The 18,597-nt window shown below is 45.7% G+C and overlaps 1 long non-coding RNA gene across 1 annotated transcript; it reads right to left on the bottom strand.

The window, feature by feature from the left end:
- Nucleotides 1-1,858: 1,858 nt before the first annotated feature.
- On the bottom strand, nt 1,859-9,979 carry LOC106146421. Its single transcript, XR_001230845.1, has 3 exons — nt 9,902-9,979; nt 4,002-4,120; nt 1,859-3,262 (listed from the first exon to the last, which is right to left on the bottom strand). It is a non-coding gene; the product is annotated as an uncharacterized LOC106146421 (long non-coding RNA).
- Nucleotides 9,980-18,597: the final 8,618 nt, after the last annotated feature.

The following is an 18,597-nucleotide window of genomic DNA, read 5'->3' as shown; positions in this document are numbered from 1 at the left end:
GTATATACATATTCACACATGGTTACATGTATAACAGCAGGCTCCCCTCATTCGTGGTGTTGCTTTCCATCTTTCAGCTGCTTATAGTCAACTTCAGTCTGAAAATACTAAATGGAAAATTCCAGAAATAGACCACGTATGAGCTTTCAGTTGCACGGCATTTGGAATAGTATGTTGAGGTCTCATGCATCCTGCTCCGTCTGACCTGGGGTGTGAATCATCCCTCTGGCCAGTGTATCCATCCTGTATCACCACCTGCAGTCACTCAGTAGCCTTCGCAGTTATCAGATTGTCTACAGTGGTATCCCAGTGCTCATGGCCCTACTTTTAGTAATAATATAAGGAAGGAACCAGGGCAAGAAATGCAGAAGGCCGGATGCATTCTGCTGTTACGCGGCAGCTCTGCAGGGTGCAAGAGGAAAGTCACAGTAGATACAGGATTTGGTGCTATCTGTGGTTTTAGGCATCCACCAGGGAGGTCTTAGAATAGATGGGCGCTCCTGTACATACACACACACGTAAACATACAAGCATACACACGCACACACATACAGGGGTGTGTCTATACCAAAAACTCAGGGGAAAGAAGAAAATAAGGCTAGAATAAGACAAGTCCAGATTTTTAAAAATCTAAGACACAAGCCAAGTGCTGTAAAGTTCTACATGGTAGCTAAAATTAACCTGTAATTTCAGTTCTAGTTTTTTAGTACAGTATTCAAGGAAAAGAAGAAAATAAATTGAGTTACCTAATTTGCATTGCCAATAACATTTTAAAAAATTATGCTCTCTATTAGGGGGAAGCACACCATTTTTTAGCAATAAGATGTGAGAAGAATGCTTCTCTTGAGACCTCTTAAAGGAAGTCTTGTCTGATGTAATGGATGAGACTTAATAACATTCTTCAAGCAAATATGACAACAAATGTGGCATGAAAAATGTTCTCTCTTAATATAAGCTTAACACATTACAAAATATAATTGCAAAGTGGATTTAAGCTTAGACCAATTCTGCTAAGTCTCTACTGGTCTCTTTTGACCCAGGGTAGTGGGCTCTGTATTATTTGCTTGATCATATGAATATCATGCACTTTAGGGAAAACTTTTAAAATGTTTTATATGTAATTGACTTCCTGCTAAAGGTTTTTGTGCTGAAGGTTTGAATCTTAAGTGCTCCATAGAGGTCCAAGTGTTACAGTCTTAGAACCCAGGTTGATGCTATCGGGAAGTGATGGAAACTTTAAATGGCTGGATCTGGCAGGAGGTCCTGAGTCACTGGGGGTGTGCCCTCAAGGAGACTGTAGGATGTCAGTCTCCTCCTGTCTCTTTTGTGGCTCTGCCATGGAGTAAGTAGCTTTGCTTCACCTTACGCTTCTCCAACAGGCCCCCAACTCTGAGGCCAATCAACCATGGTCTGAAACCTCTAAAGCCATGAGGCAAAATAAACCTTTCCTCTGTATAAGTTCATTATCTTGGGTATTTATTATAGTAAAGGAAAGCTGACTAACACATCAGGCTTATCCTAAAAGAAAATGAAAATAATTACTCTATTCCATCTAAGGTATTTTAAAATATTCACGGAGAAAAAGGATATATATACCAAAATGTGGGACTCTGGGTGGTGTGTGCAGACAACTTTTTCTTTATTGCTGTTTTTAGTTTGGTTTTTATTTATTTATTTATTTATTTTTTTTGTACATTTCAACAGAATTGCTTTGGTTTGAGTTGAGAGTGGCCTGGGCTGGGGAGACCAGGGAGGGAGACCAGGCAGGAAGCTTCTTACTGGCTCCATTTGCACAGAAATGGAAAATGGTCATGGTATGTATTTTTTAAACTTTTATTTGTAATAAAACTTTAAATCAAAGCTGTTTTAAAATAATATGTGCCTCAACATCTCACGTATTTTAAAATATGGATATGCAAAAGACTGAAAGAATGTGTTTCAACATGTTCTTAGTAATGACCTCTGCATAGAGTTTATGCCTAGTTTTTTCTTATTGACTATGCCTTTGTACACTTTCCAAGTTTTCTATAATGCCCATGTATTAGTTTTAGATTTTAAAAAGTTAAAAAAAAAAGCTTTCCTGGAAGAGAGTTGTGGAGCTGTTCTAACAGGAAAAATGGTTTACTCCATACTCACTGTGTTACTCTTGAAAAGTAATCCATTCAGTGACCCCTGTCACCTATAGCCAGGTCCCTGAGTGTGAGACAGGAGGCCCCTTAGGCCCCCTGACTAGTTCTGCAGCTCCTCACTTGTGGGTTAGGCTCCTGGTGTCTCCTCAGTGTGTCAAGCCTTGGTCTGTGCTGTGCTCCTGGGCTGTCCGCCTCCTCTTCTGAAAGCACACCTCCCCTAGCTAATGCAGTCACTGTGCAACCTAGTGTCCCCTTCCCTGGAGGCCCCATGGACCACTCCTCTCTGCACACTCACCTCTAGCCAGTGACCCCCACCACACTGAATTTAATTTCTGCTTCCTTTCGGTATTCCCCTAAGTGAGTCATGTGTGCCATTCACTCACAAAAACCCTGGGCCCTGTCAAATACCACAGAGGTTGTTCAAATCTTCCCACACAGTGGATGGAAAGAGGATCAAAGGCAGCCTTTCTCTCTCCCAAGCTCTTCCCGAGAGGGCCGTTGCTGTGTCCTGAGGAGACAGATAATATCTGACTGATAGTAAAGTCTGTCTTGGTGAGACATGGTAGTCGTGTGAGGGGTCTTCTGATCCTGAGCTGTCCTCCTGTGCTCTTCCGTGCTGTATGCAAACTTGCTGTCCAGCTCTCCTTGGACCAGTGAGGCACCTATTGTCCAGAAGATGTGTGTCCTCGGGCTCCTGATGGTATCACTTATAACCTTCAACTCTCGTGCATTTCCACCACATTGGGGTTAGGTGAGCGATTCTCTGCAACACTATAAGCAATCAAGTTTGCATTTGTCCTGGGCTCTGAATATGACATTCACAGATTAGCCCTCACCTTGTAGCGTCCCTCCAAATGGATCACATTCTAGCTGTAGCTAAGACTTTCTCTGGTGCTAAAGACCACTTTGTGTTCACCAGAACCTGTTCCCTCTGCTTCCCCAGCTCACAGCTGGACTGCATCACCCAGCCTTCCCGGCAGTTAGCTGTCCCCACGTGACTGGGTTCTGGCCAGTGATGTGAGAGTGAAGCGGGTGAGGAGGACGTCCAGGCCTGGCCCATGATAAGCTCCCATGGCTGACTTGCCTTTCTCTCTTCCTCCATCTCCCAGGGGGCGCCTGAGGTCCGGGGTAACCTGGGAAATTGAACACAGGAAAGCCTTCCTCCAGCCAGGTCTCTGAATGTCTGTGTGGAGCAAAGCGCTCTTACTCCCATAGCTGGTTTATGCATGGACAAGAAATAAAGTTCTCTGTGGGAAGCCTCGGAGATGTTAGCTCCATCAAGAGCATTTGCAGTTATCTTAGCAACCGCGCACTGCGGCGCCCCTGCAGGCCTCTCCTAAAGTAAGCATGCCCCCCCCCTCCGCTAGTTGCAAACGCAGCTTCTCCTGTCTGCCTCCCCCACTGTCCCACCACCTCCTCACACATGGGATGTTTGCTCACCTCTCCCCAAGGCCATAGCAGAAGCCCACAGAAAGGATGCTCTGGAGATACTTCGGTGAGTAAATAAATACGCAAATCTGGGTGTTCTAGAAGTGATTTTTTAGCCCCTTAAAACTTGAGCATGGCAGAGGTGGCTGTCCTGAACTTTATCCTCCAGCAAGCTCCTTGGAGTAGAAGGATCTTGGATACTGACACTGAGAGTATAACGGTTTGGATCTTAAACACCTCCCCAAGCCCTGTGTTCAAGACTCTGTCTCTAGCCTATGGCATTACTGGAAGGTGGTGGAACCTTTAAGAGGCGGGGCCTCACAGGAACCAGCTGGGTCATTGGCTGTGCCCCGCAAGGGATGTCGGGATTCTGGCCTCATTTCTATCCCCACCCATTCCCAGCTGCCACCAGGTGAGTAGCTTTGTCTACCACGTGCTCCCTACCATGAAGTTCTTCCCCCTCACCGAAGGTCCACACTGATGGGCCGAGTATAAGCCAGAATAAACCTTTCCTCCTTGAAGTTGATTCATCACAGGTGTTTTTCACAGTCGCAGGAAACTGACTAAGGTGGGGGAAAAGAGAGGGTTAGTCAAGAGAAAACAGGCTTTGGAGTAAAAAAGACCTCAGATTGAATCACAGCCCCGCCCTCTGTTAGACATGGGACGCTGGGATACATTGGCAGGGGACTCTTCTAGCCTCCATTCCCTCATCTGAGCTAAAAGGATGATGACTGAATCCATTCCGTAGCTGCACCTCAGGCAGCTCGGACAACGTCTGCCACATAATAGAAGTCAAAGTCAGCAGCTGTCATAGGAGTTTGAACCTTACAGACTGCTGTTGCTTGAGCAGGAGGCCCCAGAATACTCTGCAGCTTTGGCTTGGGCTGGCCTACCCTTCACCAGGCTGTAACTAAAGTAGTGGTCTCAACCGGGTGTGATGCCACACCCCCGGGACGTGATGGTGTTGGGAGAGCATCATGGCTCAAGGGATGCTACGTCACCTGCAGATGGAGACCAGGGTGCTGCTACACATCCTGCAGTGCACGGGACATCCCCTCCCCCCCGTGTGTGACAGTGTGCACACACACCCAGCACACACACGCACACACACACAACACAGAATATTCTTCCCATTCAAAGCATCAGCAGTGCACAGATGGAAAACCCCTGGGATGTGTTCTCCCCAGAGCTCCGGACAGGAAGACCGCAGGAACCTCTGACCGGGACCAGAAGAATTCCCTGGCTGCAACCCAGCGGGGGGGAAACACTGCCTTGAACAAGTCCAGTTCTGGTCAGCCTCTAGGAAACCCAGTCTGGGCACCACCTGAGGGAGAAGGGGTGGGCAATGTGGCATGTCCAGAGGAGAGGTGGAGGTAAAGGTCACCATGGGTCATCAAATTAGCCATGGTAGCAGGGTGGGTACGTTTTACTGGGGAAAATCACTTCTCAGACCAAATCATGGAAACTGGGAGAAGAAAGGCTTTGTCAGAAGTGGTGATCAGGTTTTGCTGTCATGGGCTTCTACCTCAGCTTTGAGCAAAGATAAGTGGGAAAGTGCCCTCCACTTTTCCCTTTGCAAGAATGGAAACATCTGCTTAAAGAGCTAGTACTTTGTGCTGGACATAGTGACCTTCAGGGATGGTTTCTACTGAGAAAGAGTCTTGGGAGAAGAGGGTTTTCTCCATTGGAAGAATCTTAACGCCAGAGAATCACCACAGGATTCTGGACCTGGCTTAGGACAGCTGCTCAGAGATTTCTGAAACCTCAGTCCACAAAGGTGCAAAGAACTTTGGGGGCTCCTGTTAGTGAGTGCGAAATCTCGGTAGAGATAAGTATGGAGTAACTTTGGTAGAGACAAGCGTGGAATAGTTCAGTGGCTTCTTACGCTCATGGCCTAGAAATGCATTAACCACTTATCATTGTCAAGCAAGTTAGTGCTGGGAATGCAGAAACGAAAACAAGTGGAGGAATGTACTGGGCGGTACAGTTCAGGCTGGTGGTGAGGGGTGGGAGCGAGCTCAGGGTGCCACTGACACCACAGGACGGGCACCTTACACAGACTGCAGGGCGGGCAGTGGGAGGAGAGGCGTGGAGCCATCTCGGGAGCTGTGGGGAGCTGGACTGTCTTCCTGTCCTCTTATTCTATTGTTTTACCCGCTAGACCTCTCAGATTGGTTCCCTTCACCAGGAAAATTTGTGCTCACTTCTTGCTTCTCTCAAAAGAGTTCCTTATTGGAAGGAAGGCAGGGCCTTTTCTGGTTAGAGGGGTTAGCTGGGCATCCATGCAGGGCAAGGCTGGCAGTGCCCAGGGCCACACATCCCTGAAATAGCCATCAGCGAAGGGGAACTCAGTGGATCCGTGTCCTAGCTCCCTGGCTCTTCGGGAGGGCGCTGTGTCCTATACTGTATCCGAGATGCCCCCAGCTGCCCATAGCAGCGGCCTGCTCCTCAGTGCCGCCTGCATTGGCTTTCCCACTCCCTGGCTGGTGCCTCCCAGGATCCGCTCCCGTTTCTACTGCTTCCACACAAATGCCAGTCTCAGGGTCTGCTTTTGGAAAACCTAGGTGGAGACAAAGCGATCACGGAACACGCACTTGCCTCACTCCTCACCTTTAAGCAGTGCACGCACTTTGGCGAGATGGTTCTCACATTGTCACAACAGACAGATGTTTATTCTTCAAGAAAACCCATGCCACTGCAAATAGCCTGAAGGGTTAGGGATGTATCCTGAAGCACAAGGTCATCGGACACGCTCCTGCGCGGGGTGACAGAGGTTCCTCGGGGGATGGGTACTGACAAGCAGGGTAAGGGCCTGTTCCTATTCATCTGGTAGTTTTTTTTCGTGGGGAGGTTGAGGCAGGTCTCCCTATGTCATTCATGCTGGCCTTGAACTCACAGCAATCCTCCTGCCTCAGCCTTCCAAGTGCTGGGATTACAGGCGTGTGCCACCACCCCCAGCTTGATCTGCTGAATGTGATCTGGGCAAAAGGTATCCCAGAGCACCAAAAGGTGCCCACATGCTGGGTATCTGGACAGGTGCTTCTGAGTCAAGCCTCACAGCCTGTGATTCACATGTGACACACAAGGACAGGGAAAATGAACACTTCCTTATGTCTCCACTTGCAATCCAAGAGTCACCAAAGGCTGGATGGAGACTCTGGGATCTCTCTGCATATGCATGTGTACACTTGGTGAGGGGCGCCTTGATGACCGGACACTTTAATTAAGCCATTATGTAAATGAGTTTGAATTCTCAGAGCCTCCTGGAGATGCAGTGGATGGAGTAGTGGGTGATAGAAAGAGACAGTCCACGATTAAAATGTCACATGGGATCAGTGCCAAAGCAGAGGTCCCACCCGGGAGACTTATGAATTGACTGCACCCTCCTCATCTCCACCCCGTCAGTCACTGCTGATGGGCAGAGGGAAACCATTTTCTGCCATCTGGTTTTTGCAAAAGTCAGGCAGTAAGCTCCTGGGGACACGGATCTTATCTTGCACAGTTAAGAATGAGCACATGGCTGTATACACTCAACAAGCCCTCTTAGTACTGAATGCAATCATAAAAATAGCCCATTCGCGGGTATTTGATAACATTGGCTCGAACTTTAGTCATCGCGTCTGAAGGGCACTGGGTTCTCCGGGCTGGTGCCTGGCGTCTTCCAAAGAAGCCCATCAGCTGATAAGGCGGCAGGGCTATTGTGAAAACCGCACAGTAGTTCCCAGGATCCTAGAAAAACAGCAGTGAAATCACAACCTTTTTCCCCCCTTGGTGTTTGATCTTGGCTCTGAGTTCTTTTCAAATGAGAACTGGACCAGATATAGAGCACGAACCCTTCTTCTGAGCCTGTGCATACTGGGAGAAGGGTGTGGGAGGGAGGGAGGGAAGGAACCCTTCCCGATAGGCAGTCAGGCCAGGCCTTGCTGTGATTTTCAGGGTTTACAGACAGGCCGTTTTGACTCCCAGGAAGAGCACACAGATCACAGGTGAATGCCTCGTTATTTGGGAATCCAGAGCAGAATTCTCTCCAGGACAAGCTACAAAGTCCCTAGAACCCAGCAGGAGGAAGCTCATGGGGCAGAGGTGGGTTTGCTCAGGACACACGGATGCCACGCGGTTGTGGGCATGCACGTTGGCAGAATGTTGCAGTGGTCCGGGCCTCAACCTAGCACCAAGAGTCCCTGGGGAAGAGCCCCCCTCTGAGTAAGTCCTTTCCATGCTCTGAGGACAGTGGGGGACACCTGCCACACAGCTTTTCTGTGATGGTGGCAATGACCGAGGCTGCCAGAACCCACGCTCTGTGCTGGGTCAGCGCAAGGCCAGCGAGGGACCGTCCCGGAGGGAAGCACAGTCCGCAGGACGAGCCTTGCTCGGTTCCTAGAGACTGTAAGTGCTGGAACGCCCAGTGCCAGAGCTGTCTGCGTCCAACCTCAGCGAAATCATCCTTCCCAATTCCCAGAGCACAGTGTTCCTAGGAAAGAGCAGAATCTTGGGAGGAAATCATGTCATCCATGAGGGGAAAGCCAGTTCCTTTGTACTATTTTTCAAGGCTGCCTTCAGAGCCAATAATCTGTCATTCCTTGAATAAACAGGCACCTTATCATATCACAAACATTTATTTAACCCTTTTCTCCTGCACTTTTACCAGCAGGGAGAAAGTGGTTAGCAGGGCAGCCAGAACCCTGTGGCAGAAATGCCAAATTCCCAAACATTACACCCAATCTGTAAAGTGTCAGCCGGCCCTTCTCCTGTCCCTCCAAGACACGCCGAGCCGGTCACCCAGGCCATGGCACCACCGTGCTGCCCACCCAGCCTCTCCTCCCACCCGCCTGTTAATACCCCTCCTCCTTTGCAGACAGGCCCTTAATTCCATCCAAATGCAGTCTGGACTAATGCGTTGGGTTCTTCAGCGGTTGATGAGGGAAATGGAAGAGGTGGGGGTGGCGAGCCGGTGTTTACATTTCTGCTCTTAGGGACAATCCACTTGACAGACATAGCTGGTGAGCCCGGCATTTTTTAGTGTGCACGTGTGTGCACCCGCATGCGTGTTTGTGTGATGTTTTTCAAAAGCGTATTCCGTGACTCTGACATCACCAGAAAATGAAGCGAGTGAAGTATGGAAATTCCTCCAAGCTCCCACAACCTTCGTTTCTCTCTCTGTGGGTGAATTTTGTTTTTCTTTTCTGGTGTTGCTCCCACACAATGGGGCCCGATCTTATTCAGGACAAAGAAACATATAAATAGAACACGCGTGTGGTGGAGACAAAGAGAGTCTGAACAGGCGCCTGGGGGCCGCTGGGAGACCCAGGGGTCTTGGCCTGAAGGCTTCGACGTCTGCAGGTCCCCAAGGGTACAAGTCAGAAATTTCAAAACCATTGTCATCCTTGGGGACACACTAAGAAACCCTGGGGTGGGGACCATTGGAGAAGGAGAATGTGAAACATCTGTGGGGGGAGGCAGTAGAAGGTGTGTTGGAGACAGGACGCCCGTAGGTCTAGGAGGTCGGGTGGTGCGGTCTCCTTCTACCCCACTGCCAGCGGCCAGCGCCAAGGCACACAGCAGTGTCTCACAGTCCCTGCCACCTCATGGCTCCACTCTGCTGCTAAACCTCTCTCCCGGGGTGTTTTCCTCCTCCGCCCAAGCCCTCCCTTCTCACAAGCGCACACTGCCGGGCTCGCCAAAAAGACTTTTATCAGAGCAAGTTTGAACACACTAATGTGTGTAGTCCCTGAGTGGTTATTTTTGTTTCCAAGTCTGGACATAGACTCACTTGTTCAATTTCCTGCTGGGTTGTATCAAGGGGCTTTAACATGTAAATCTCTGATAAGGACATGAGCTAATTTATGTCCGCTGCCCTCTGAATCGCTGTCAGGATGGCCTTATTTTCTTCTCTTGCTTCCCTTATGCTTTATTCTTTCTCAGTCATCATCGTCGTCACCGTGACTGGCCCTGTACGTTCAGCGTACATTTAAAATATGTTCTTAGGCTAAAACTGCCTATTTCAAGCAAAACCAACAAAACCCCGCCCTGTCCCTGAAGTTTGTATGTGCTTAACAATCAAAGAACATTAAATTTTCTAAATGGAAACATTTAAAAACAAATAATCTACCACTTTATTGATAGACCTTAGCCAGCTTCACTCTATTCAGCTGATGGAGTTTTGATATCTCACGTTGAAATCCTATCTGCCCTTGAGCAGCTTTCAAAACCTGCTCTGGCTGAAACTCCCGTGTAAGTCAACCCTTATGGGTTTTCCTAGGCAGTAGCTTGACCAAAGAAACACATATTTTCAGATAATTGTTAATTCTCTGCCTGATGACACAGGTGGGGGTGGATGGACTTACCATGAACCTGGAATCAAATATCTGGTTCCGTTCTCACAGCCGAGGGTAAACACAGCCTAGGCTGAGTCCAGAACTGCCCACGGGTCTGTGAGCTCAGACCCTGTTTCTGGAAAGGCCTTTAGTGAGTCAAAGCCAAAGCCTGCCTTGCCATTGGCTGGGACAGAAATAGAGCCCATCTATTCTGGGACTTGCATAGCAAGCCAGGTAGGCCTTTGACAGCTCACTCGTTCCTCGGGGTTCCAGCCGCAAGGCCCCGGATGTGACTGACATTCCTGCCTCGCCCCAGCTGAGAGCCTCCACCAACCCTTTGCCATTCCTACAACTGCCCTTGACCTTTCAGAAGAAGAGATTTTTTTTAAAGCAACAAGGCAATGTAAGTCTGAGTGCAAACTGCCTTTGAAAATGACCATTTTTTTAATCCACTGTGATTCCTTTAAAATCCCTCTCCTTCCCCCCACAGTGAACTTTAAATCCTTCCATCCATGGGGCCCAAAGGCAAAGGGTCTGGACTCTCTTTCCCAGCCAGCCCGCTTGCCAGTCTGGCTTTTCTCCTCTTTGTTTGGACGCTCTTCTTTATGGCTCCTTGCCAATGGACAGATGTAAGCGATTGCCTGATTATTAAGGGAAAAAACCCAAACACACATAGACGCACGCTGTCTAGTATTAATGACTGCAGAACTGTCTACAGAAGGTAAGTCGGGGCCCTGGGCAGACCACAAGCTCTCAGCCCTAGTCAGATTAAAAGCAAATTTAGGCAGACACAGGAGCCCGAGGAGGGAGCATCTCTGGCTCTTGGGGCTCCCACCTCACGCAGGGCAGTCAGGGGTGAGCTTTATCCATCTAAGTTCACCATCTTTGGGGCAAGACCCTCTAATTTCATGTGCCCTAGCCGTGCTGGTGACCTCGTGTTTGGTCCCAGCCGTCCTGAGTCATATTAATAGCTTGTTGAAGTGGAAAGAGCACCGGGCAAGGCGTCAGATGGGTCTCCCTCCCATCTCTGCTTCCTGGTTGCACGACCCAGGGCAAATTTCTGTTCCCTGCTCAGTTTCCTTGCCTGCAAACCGAGAGGGCTGAGCTAGAGACATTCTTTCCATTTTTCCTTAAGCAAATATTTATGTAGCTCCTATTCTGTGCGAGACATTAAGGATGGAACTAAAACCAGGACAAACAAGGTCCCTGCCCCATGGAGTAGATGGAACAGCAGGACAATGATAAAGAAAGTAACAGAAAACAGGCCAAGCGTCCTTGTACCTCCCACAGCCTTTGCACACATGCACAGTAGCGGGATGGGCTTCGGGTTCACAGGGAAGCAAAGCCTCCAGCTAAAGACGCAGGGCTGTAACAAGGGATGCAGAGGCCTTCATGACCCTGGCATCTCCATCCACGGACACCTTCGGGGTCTCTCCTGAGGGCCAGGTGTCTGCAGGCGTCCTTCCACTTGCTGCTTTCACCGAGGAATTTGCAGAGACAACAGCCAAGTGTGACACAACACCCGCCTGGAGCTCCACCCTTCAGTGGAACTGTTATTTTTAGGTTTCTCCTCCCTTTGCGTGGCCTTCTGTGTGGCTCCCTCTATGACTCACGGCTGAGGACAGCGCCGTGGACACGTGACCCCTCCAGCGGGCCTCGCTTCTTTGGACACAGCCTCTCTCCTTTCCATCTCCCTGCACAGCCTGAGGACTCTCTGTGAGGAGAGCTCTGGGCCTGCCCAGCATCCCACAAACACACGCTGCTCACCTTGACAGCCGCCCCGGAAGCTGGGGTGAAGAGCCCCGGAGTCAGCAAGTTCCCCAGCCACAGAGCTGAGCGCATCATGCCCTTCTGCTATACTCCTTGCGCACAGCAGGTGACTCAGCGCCAGAGCTTTGGACGCCGTGGAATGCTTTTCTTCAATTTGAGGCCATGTTACCCAGGCACCAGGCATGGAGGCCACACCCAGAAAAATCACACCTTGCGTAGGTGTTAAGATGTAGAGCTCTGGGCTGGGGATTTAGCTCAGCGGCACAGCACCTGCCTGGCAAGCACAAGGTCATGAGTTCGATTCCTGGTACCAGAAGAAAAAAAAAAAGACCAAAAAAGATGTAGAGCTCTCCGTGAGACCTGGAGCTTTCAAAGGGTGCAAAATGAAACTGAGTCTTCTAGAAAGCGCTGAGCATGAATCATCTATGTCTATTACCATTTGGGGGCTTTGTTTCCCCTTTGGTCATAGAAGAAAATACTTCCAAGTCTGTATTTAAGTCCATATGACAAAAAGGACAAAAGCACTGCCTCGTGGCTGCGGGTCAGGGCACGTGCACAGAGAGGAGCAAGGTGGTGGTTCCTGCTCAGATTAGGCAGGAAACTCTTCCCGCCTAAATCCACCGAGCAGTATGCTCTGCACAGTCTTCCCTCACCCCTTTGAACATTGGCTTGTTTTGTGATTTCCGCTGTCTCCGGCTCTTTCCTATCACAGGCCATCACCGCCTGCTGCTCCTTCCGTCGGAAATCTGCTTCTCTCTTTCACTTGGCTAATTCACTCCTTCAAATCTTCACATAAAGATCTCTTCTCTAGGACTCTGGGGAGCAGCCCCCAGGCCTTTAGAGGCCGGTGGATTTCCCTGGTCCTGAATGGCGTCCTGTGTGTTTTCTTTGTAGCACTATCGCAACTGTCTTAAGTGACTATTTATTAAATTAACTTGCCGAATACCTGTGTTCACCAGAGTTTAAGCTTCTTAGAGACGAGCCTCAGCCATCTGCTACTACTCTTTCCACAGCCTTGGGAATAAGAGTACAGTAGTTCTTCAGAACCTGTGTTGAAAAAAAAACCTGAGTTGATTTGGTCAGTGTCTTTGCTCTGCAAATTTACATACTAGAAGGACATAGATGAAATATTTGTATGTGCACTTTTCCTTTATATCTTGATTCATTTTTGGACTTCCTATTTTGTTATACAGATCTGTTTATCCACAAAGACCATGAGATCCTCACTGATTGTCCTTCACAATGTATTTTGACATCTTGTGGGGTTCATCTTATTCATTAACCATCACTCCCCATGCCAACACCCCATCTGACTATTTTTAAGATTTTCTCTTTTTCTACATATTCTGTCATTTCTTTATGATGCGTCTTGATGCGAAGTTCTTCTTCCTCCTTCCTTTCTTTTCTTTTTTTGAGACAAGGTCTCACTATGTGTTCCAGGCTGCCTTGAATTCACTATGTAATCCAGGCTGGCCTCACACTTGCAGCAATCCTTCTTTCTCAGCCTCCCAAGTATTATAGGTATGCATCACCAGGCCCAGCTGAATTATTTTATCACTATATAATGTTTCTATTCCTTGTGGGAAGTTGGTACATGTACAAAACACATCTTAATTCCTTTTTCATCCCCTTTCCCTTCCCTTCCTTTCCCCTCTGCCAGTCCTTGAGCCCCCTCTTCCTTTTTCATTTTGGTACATGTTTGCAGTACTTAGCGCTTACCTTCCTTGTGTGAAGTTGGTACATGTACATAACGCATCCCAATTCCATTTTTTTCGGCCCTAACCCTTCCCTCCCTCCCCCCCTCTCTTCTCATTGACCGAGATGAATATTCACTATGCCACCAATGAATGAGTGTGTGTAATATAGTAAAACTATGTATATGAAATGATATAGTGAAACATGATGCATATGAAATGAATATTCAGAGTATCTAATAATATTCACCATTATTCTTTCACCAGCGCCCATTATTTTCTCTTCTTACCTTCCTATGCATTATACTTTTGAAGAAGGGAAACCTTCTTTATCTGCTCCCCTGTGCTATTTCTTTGCCTGTCCGTACACAGTTCTGTATAATTGACTTCTATCTTCAGTTCTCTAATTCTCTCTTCTACTGTCCTAATCTGCGGCCACACCCATCCATTGATTCTCCATTTCTATGAGTGTATTTTTCATTTCTAGAAATTCTACTTAATCTTTCTCAAACCCGCCATGTTCCTTTTTATTGTTTCCTATTTCCTATACATATTTGCAAGCCTGTTTTTCATTTATTGAGATAGAATTGGCATAGTTATTTGTACACCATGTCTGGTCATTTGCTAACAGCAGCTGTCTGACTCTGATCTGCTATCTGTTTTCCCGGGCACTAAGCACAGTGCCTTGCTTTTAAGTGCTTAGCAATCTTTACACTGCTTGCTGCCCTTAAGAAATCATTTGTACAAAATTCCTCAGGCCTCAGAGATTATTCGAGTTTGGTTCCGCCGGGTGCTTGGGGACACTACAGTTCAGGGCCTTTTTCAACTAAATTTATAGCATGAAGTGTCTTGGCCCGCTCTCCTGACATGTATTTGGGCTGCAGATGTGCAAATGGGCAAGTGCTGCTGCCCAGTGGCTCAGTGTCCCCTTTCAGGGACAGCTGTTTTTTCTTTAGCCTTGCTTTGTTTAGTGTCAAGTTACGCACATGATCTCCCTGGGCGGGAGATGGGCTTTACCTCTGGTTTGCTCTATTCCTGGGAGTATGATCCTTGGGAAGAGTTCCAGGTTAAGAGGGTCGAAGTCTCCTGTGAGCCCCCCTCCTATCTTGGGCAGTCCTGGCTTTTCACTTCTGGCTTCTTTATCCTGAGCCTATTAAAACCACAACCAGGTCAATTTAAACCAATCAACAAATGTGGTCAGGTCAAGAGCTAATCACTTAGTAATTCCTTGTTATCTTATTAGCTTTTCAGTATCTTTAAGAAGGATTTTACTTACTATTTCACCCAAATTCCAGTGGAAGGGTTAATATCAGCAATGGAGCCCACTATTGCCAGAAGTGAAATAATGTCTGTTGATTTTTCTTGTAAGTTTTACTAACAACTACGTTAGCCTTTTTAAATCCCTTATTTTTATTGACTACACATTTTATGTATAGATTTCTTTAAAGTAAGTTTTGTTTGTTTGTTTTTAAATCTTTCTATTTTAAAAGGTGCCATGCCTTTCCATTTCATTAAATCTCTTTTCTTCCTCTATAGCATTTTAAAGTTGTTTTCTACATGGTTTATATTTTTATTAAGTTTCCACTTTCAAATTTATAGCTTGGTGCTTTATGTCTTTTTGTTATCTGAACATAAATATGAAAGCTTTAAATTTCTGCTCTAAATCTATCCCATAGGTTCTGATACATAATGCCCTTCATTTATATTTTAAAGATATTATTCAAATCTATTTCCAATGATAGAGTTGCACAGGAAATAGTATTTAGCATTTCCAGATGCAAAGTTATTTTCTTCTAGTTTTACTAATAATTTTTAAATGAATTGCTTCATGATTAGGGAAATATTCCTATATTTATTCTAATTTTTAGGATTTAGTGAATCTTTTTGTGGCCTTGTACATAATCACTTCTTGTGCATATTCCAAGGGTATTTGCAAAGTATATCCTCTGTCTTTAAGTTACAGAATTCAATATATATCTATTAATTTTATTAATTACATTATTTTGTGTTTACTTGTACTAAAATGCACTATAAAAGGGAACTAAAGTCTTATACATGAAACTTGCAACTTTCTGCTTCTGTGTATTCATAGTGTTTGTCTTCTGCTTCTTAACTTGATGATAATTTGGTTGGGTATAAAACTCTTTGGTCATGCACTGTAGACATTATTCAAATCTCTTCTACCTCCTCTGAGTATTGCTGTCATAAATCAGCTGCTATCACCAGCTGATTTTTTTCAAGGTGAATTGACTTTGTTAGCAAACAGTTTGTAAATATCTTTAAAGTCCAATAATTTTTTCTAAGGTATATCTCAGTATTGATCCTTCTGTGTTAATTTTTCTTCCAACAGAGTAGCCTCTTTCAGTCTGAATAGTCCAACCTTTAATATATGGAAATTTTAAACTATAACATTTAATTTATTTAAAAGATAAAATTTAATATATATAAATTTAATTTACTAAAATAGTATTCCTTTTTCACACTTTCAGGTGTTTTTTTTTTTTTTTTTTTTTTCCAGTACTGGGAATTGAACTCACGACCTCACACTTGCCAGGCAGACGCTGTGCCACTGAGCTAAATCCCCAGCCCCCAGGTGTTTTTTTTTTCCAGGTATATTTTAATCTACTGTCTGTCCTTCATATCTACCATCTTCCTACTCATCTTGTAGAAAGCTTTGTTCATTTCCATTTAATTTCATTAATTTCTCTCATTTCCATTTGGAAGTATTGAACTTGATTTCAGCAGAACCTGTCTCTCACTACTATTTTATTGTGTTCTTTTTTCCAGGTTGCCATCCTTGCTAAGTTTGGCCAGATTCTATTTCACTTCTGTTCTCCTATTTCCTGAGTTATTACACAGGAGCTCCTGTTTTTAAAAAGTGATTGATTTATTAAGATGCTTCTTTATTTTTAAACTGATGATAGTATATAAGGTCACCGATATCATCTGTTTTGTGCAATAATTTTCTAGTGAACATTTTCCCACTCTAATTTGTTTCTTTTTCTTGTTTTATTCATGCTTTTTTTCATATATATAGAACTGTGTTTGTTCCTTTTTTATTACCACTATCTTTAAGCAAGGTGTGTACTTACTGAATCTGCTGTCTGCAAAACATTTCAAGGAGCACAGCTAGATCTGTTCTCGAAGATAGCAAGGATTCTTTCTAAACACAACTTTAGGTACAGGATAATTTTCTTTTGCTTCTCCTACAGAGAGTGATAGCTGCAATATTGCACTCAAGGAACTCTCTCTCATCCCTGCCTCTCCACCATACCAAATAAAGACCTTTTGTTACTGTGTGCTATAGTTTGGGTCCAGAATGCCCCCACGGGTCTCTGTACTAAAGGCTTGGTCCCCAGCTTGGAGCTGTTGGGAGGTGACAGAGCCTTTCCGAGGTGGGGCTTAGTGAGAGGCTTTACCACAAGCTCCCGCAATGTTGTGCTACCTTGCCACAGACTCAAAGCATAGGGTTAGTGGGTCATAGAGCAGAATCTCTAAAACTGTCAGCCAAAATTAACCTTTCCTCATGTAAATTGATTATCCTGGGTGTTTGTGACAGCGATCCAAGAGTGGCTAACACACTGAGCATCAAGTCAGTGAGTCACTGCTTTCCTCAGAGTCACTATGAAGAGTAATGCTCCACAATAAAAGACTACAGCTGAGCCGCAACACCTCCGTCACCGCTGCCATCTTTGAATCCTAATTTCAACCTTCTCTTTCAAACCAGTTTTCAACTGGGAAGGGGAAACTAAAGACTGCAGAAATTTTCAGAATGGGATAACTACAAAAATTACCTGACTGTTGTCATTTGGGGAAAAAAATCATATCATGTTTTGATTAAGAAAAGAAGAGAGACCGTACTGGAAAATAAGTTACTCCTCCCCTAAAGCAGGTTCCCTGGGAACAAGAGCAGCAGCGTAGGTCAGATAGAGCTTCTGGTGACCTCAGCAAGACAGTCAGAGCCAAAGAGCACAACTGAGGAGCCATAAAGTTCATGAAGCTTTATGATGTCTATGGCTATGTGTTGAAGTGTTTGTGATGATACTTATTAATTTCATATTTATATGTGCGTGTATCTTCTCTCTATGATTCATTAGAAATTCAGAGGATATCTCTTCAGATGAAAGCTCCCTGTGCTTGTTTTCTGACACATGGAAGAGGTTCCTGTAGGGACAGTGGAACATAACTAGTAACCACTGGGTGCTTCCAGCTTGCTGAGTGCAAGGTGCAGTATGCACTTTTAATAACAACTCTGTACTTCATAAATGATTATCCCACACTTTGCGGATGTTGTACGGAAGACTCAGAGAGGATAACAAACTTACCAGAGTCACCGAGTTGGCAAGGACCAAAGCTGAGATTCAGACACAGATCCCCAAAGCCTCTGTTATGTCATCCTCCCAAGAAACTAGAGCTTAAGTGACACTTCCACAAGGACAGGAGGGCGGGAAGAATCCTCAATGCCAGCAGTAAAGCAGGCCTAGGCCTAACAAAGGGCTCCAGGTCTCCAAGGGGGCCTGCCCAGGGGACAGGAGGTGCTGGTAGCCTGGACCTCCCTCCACCACATAGTTTTCTGTGGCCACCAGACAGATGCTTGAAATACTACTGCGTCAATCCTCATGACCCTCTTGGAATTCTTCCACTGCCCCTGAGGCTCCGCAGTCCCAGTATGGGGAATTCTACTTTAGAGGGATACTGTAAATATTAAGGAACCAGTGCTTATAAATCTTTTGGCAAACATGTAGTTGTATAGAAATGTGAAATAATCATCTGTTCCCATTTAATGTCATTTATAGTCTTTGGACAATGCAGAGACATTTTGTCTCTTGTTTAGGGCTTAACTATTCAGAATTTTAAAAGAAGTCACCAAGGCCTTCTTACAAAAGGCATAACGAAAGTCCTCTTCATCTTCATGCCATCTACCCCAGAGGACTGTTTTGTTTTGTTTTGTTTATTTTGTTTTGTTTTCTTTTTTTTTTTTTTTTTGTTTTAGCTTTGAGTATCATTACTCTGAGGGCATTTACAGGTCATTACAAACTAAACGCTTTCCAGTCAGCTTTCACCTCAGAGGATAAGTCTGACACAGTTCTCCTCTACATGTTTCTATTTCCTTCTGCAACAACGTCTACTGCTCGCAGATTAGTGTCTGTGTCTCCAAAATCTAATTATCCACATTAACTGGGGACCTGCTAGCTGGATAAATGATTTCCACAGTGTTCCAGGAAACTTTAACCTTAATGACTTCATCATAATTAATAGTTC

This window comes from Chinchilla lanigera, unplaced genomic scaffold (genome assembly GCF_000276665.1).
Source record: "Chinchilla lanigera isolate Chin_1 unplaced genomic scaffold, ChiLan1.0 scaffold00001, whole genome shotgun sequence".
NCBI lineage: Eukaryota > Metazoa > Chordata > Mammalia > Rodentia > Chinchillidae > Chinchilla > Chinchilla lanigera.
This window is presented reverse-complemented; position numbering and strand designations above follow the sequence as displayed.